Source organism: Brassica oleracea, chromosome C6, assembly GCF_000695525.1.
Source record: "Brassica oleracea var. oleracea cultivar TO1000 chromosome C6, BOL, whole genome shotgun sequence".
Classification (NCBI taxonomy): Eukaryota; Viridiplantae; Streptophyta; class Magnoliopsida; order Brassicales; family Brassicaceae; genus Brassica; species Brassica oleracea.
In genome coordinates, this window is record NC_027753.1 from 1,577,789 (window position 1) to 1,581,988 (window position 4,200).

General features: G+C 37.3%; 1 pseudogene; it reads right to left on the reverse strand.

Annotated features, from left to right (window-relative positions):
* The window catches only part of LOC106297167, an 8,820-nt pseudogene extending 4,879 nt beyond the window's left edge, over window positions 1-3,941 (reverse strand).
* Between the last annotated feature and the right edge of the window lie 259 nt (window positions 3,942-4,200).

Below are 4,200 nucleotides of genomic sequence, written 5' to 3' on the forward strand. Positions count from 1 at the left end.
CTTCTATCGGGTCGCAGACGTCCTTTGTTGCTTGATCGGGAACGCCTTGATCGTCGGACGCGAGCTGTCTGATGTTGTCGCGAACGAGGAAGAGGTCGCGTGATGGAACTGCTCTCGGGTCGCGAATGTCTGAGCTAGGATCAGGAACGCCTTGGGCTGAAACTGATCGGGGACGCGAGCTGGAACAGATGCTGGAACAAGAGACGCGATCGGGGTTTAGGGTTCGTCGGATCGCCGGCTAGGGTTAGGGTTTTAGGGTTTTTCGATTTGGGTATTAGCTTAGGGATTTAAAGTTTCGTGCTGATAACGTGTTATAAAAGTAATGGAAAAGTCTATTTTTATTCATAACATAGAGGTTCCTTATATAGGAGATTACACCGTCATAGATAATTGGAAATATTACAAATCATAATCTCTTGGTTATGAGCCATCCACAATCTGGTTCATAACATAAAACTCCTTATCTATGTACCGGAAGAAGCTAACCTTTTGCATTGAACAAACCGGTGAAGAAACCTCATGCCGGATATCAGATCGCACTGGCTCTTTCATTGCCTGAGTAAAATGCGGTTTAATATTAAGGAAACAGTACACATGAAATTGTGTGGTCAAATGTGGTTTTCAAATACAATTATAATACATTGGTATGAAGAGAACTATTGTACTAACGAATTTCATTGCTTACCTCGAGTTGCGAATCAATATTGAGCATTGCATCATTCAACCTACCAACCTGAGAAATGCCAGAAGAATCTATGTATAGGAAATTCTAGAATCTTGGAAATTGTGAAACATTAAAAAAAAAAATTACCTTGGTAGAAAGATATGTGCTTGTTATTGGGTAAGACGACCAAAAATGTCTCAGTAATTCTTGTATTAATGCCCAATGCTACAGATGACAGAAAAAATACATAGGCATACGTACTATTATAAAACAATATCCATTAATCAGCATATATATATAGAGCTTCTTGTTACTGATACATTGGAACATATTACAACTCACATGTAAAATATCGTGTTTCATGGATTTAGGTAATCTGTCCAGGACGCTCTCTGGCTGGTTCTTACCGTTAAGAGTGTTGGCATCTAAGATAGTTTGGGTTAACTCACTGAAAACCTAAATAGTGTTTAGCAAACTTTTAGCCTAAGGCAAGAAGCGAATAGGCCATATGGTTCTTTTAGTCAGCACATATGTTACTATATAGCAGTACCTTGAAGGAAACTTCAGGATTAATAAAGGGAGCACTTAATCCTTTAGTTCTTATCTGCACAACGGATTCTTTTAGAGACCGATAAGCGTCATGGACATTTCTCTTTGAATCCCCTGTTACTCTAGGCTCATTGAGAACGATTCCTTGTTGAGATTCAAAGTAATCACGAGGATCCTTGATTCCAAAACAAGAAAAAAGGGTTAAGAGGAATTACACAACAGTGGAAAAAAACATTTATTGACATAAAAGGTAGAAAGCGGCACGAACGAGAAGTTTTGTGGTTCTTTAAGATCCTCCATTACTATTGCCCTTGACAATTTCTCCAGTCTCTCCTGATAAGCGTCTTTGGTGGCTTTGCTTACTGCCAAAGACAGCTATTGATCAGCATGAGAAAAGAAAAAACAAAAGTAGAACATGGCAGAATGAAACAGCAAACCTTGTTTAGCAAGTGTGAGAGCCTCTGCGATGGTCCTCGAATCATCTGACTCAACATCTGGTTTCCAAATTTTAAAGGAAATAAGTCAGCATCATTGTATCGTTTACCACCAAGAACTAAAGTCAAAAGGGCCAATAGACTTTGTGAACTATCTACCAATGCATCTGCCTTCCAATACAGCAGCAGAATGGCGATTAATATCTTGCGAAAGTGATCTTCTTCCAAACTGGTCATTCTGTGGTTCAACAAGATCCTGTGTTACGGGAAATATAAATTAGTCACCATTGTAAATACATAGCCTCCAAACCGCATACAAAAAAAGCACAATGTTAATTTTTAGATTCATGTTTCTGGATATCAGTTTTTGAGCTCCTTCTCACACACACGCTAAATATAAACGCAATGGTCCTAGTGATCTTAGTTATCTTTACCATAATATGACTGTAGTCATCTCCCTGGTCAGCCACCATGTCAAGACTTGGATCAACTCGTCTAATCTACAGGCATTAACACATTCAAAATCAGATGGATATGCCTCAAATTGGAAATCATTAAATACTGTAGGAGAGAAACAATAACCTTTGGACGAGCTTCTTGAGCCAATATCTCATCAGGCTTGAGAAAAACAGAGAGAACCTCGTCCTCGGCAGCTTCTGCTTCAGCTACTGCTGTATTTTTTGTGCTGTAATGATACTCTGCTCTAAAATATTTTGTCCAGAAGTCTTTTTCTGTCATCTGGAGTAGGAAAATAGCTACCAGAGCCAGGTCAAGATATTTGGTGATTATACCCATAAACAAAGATTGTCGCAGTGTTTTGAATTATTTATTACTTACTCGGAACATAGTTTAGGAATGCTTGACTAACAGCCGGCCTCTCATTAAAAATCTGAAACGCGAGGAAAGGTCAAGTACCATGAATGAAACATAGTTTATGGTGCAACTTTTAACATAAGAACTTATTCCAACACAGCATGGTTTGGATTCAGAAACTTATAAGTGAATCAAAGAGCTCACCTGAAATATTATCTCAGGGGTTAAGTTAAATGTCACCCTATTTGTCTGAAAGAAAAAAAATAGAGTGAAGAAAGTAATTAGTAAACCAGACGAAATGTTACATGACATATAACAACAAATGAATGTGTACTCCATCCAACGCAATTATACCATACCCTCCCATCAGTAGATGGTTTGATGCTAGAAGCCATGAGCCCGACACGTTGTTTCCACTTTCCGATAGAATATTTACCAAGTAATTCCTGAGATCAGCAACTTGTACGGATCACATAAAAGAACAAATAATAAAGGAAACAACACAGAGCCCAATTACCTTTCTTCTAGACCAGAATTCATTTTCTGTCAGAACTTTACTTTGCACTAACTCCTTATGCAATATCTGCAACTCACTTCATATCAAAAGGAAGTTGGTGAATTTCAGAAACTATGTTAATTGAAAAAGAAAATTTAATGTTGTAATCCGATCCACTTACTTATTTTCTCGGAGAATCTTGATGCGTAGCTCCAAGTCTGCAATACTGAGTTGCTCTTTAGGCTCTTCACAATAAGCAAAGGCTTTATCTGTTCATGGTTAAACAAATTGTTTCAGTAAAAAAAACACTTCTCCAAGGGCAACACCAATATGATGCATGTAGCTTACTGATGACATCCTGACAAGCATGCATGTCCTGATATGTTCAAACTCAAAGATATGAGGCTTCCCCTATAATTTTGACAAAACGAGGAAAACGTTCAAAATTTTACATCACATAATATGTGTAAATTATCTTTCACTACAAAGGCCAAAAAAGAAAAAAGAAATGAAAGGGAAAAAACCTGAATGTTGTTGTTGGTCTGAATATTAAACAGAGGAAGGTGATGTGACCCCTCTTTGGAATATTTTTTGCCTGACAAGTTTATGCCAAGGAGAAGTTGGTTTTCATGAATCAGATGAGTAGTTATGACCTGGTGTAAATCTAGGAATAACATATACTCTCGATGTTCCGAGACTGCACTTGAAGCTTTAAATTTGATTTCTCATCATTTGGCTCGAAGGTAAGCATCCCTTCCATCTACGAATTTATTATTTCAAAGATCGGCGTAAACAGATGATAATTAATAACTCAAAAAAAAAAAAAGTGGAAAATCATTATGATCTGCTCAACTAATCCTTGGAAAGTAAATAAGTCAAAGAGAAGGATGTATTCTTCCTTACTATATTGAGGGTTCCAGGAGTTCCTGAGCTCTTGTGTTTCACTTTCCAACTCGCCATATCCAGCCCCCAAGAGCTCGAGCTGATTCAGTCTACGGAAGACTACAAGCGAGAGAAAAAATATAAAAAAGGAACGACTTCAGCAGTAAACCAGCAAGATACAAAGGTTAATAAATAGGGAAAGTTGGAAAAAATGACCCTCAGCTTTTGTTTGCCCTAATAGAACTTTTGATATCTGTGGTCATGTGTGGACATCTTTTACCTTTCTATTATAAAAAAGTTATTAAACTAAATTTTAAAAATATAAAAAAATATGAAATCTATTGGAAACTTCGATATGACTA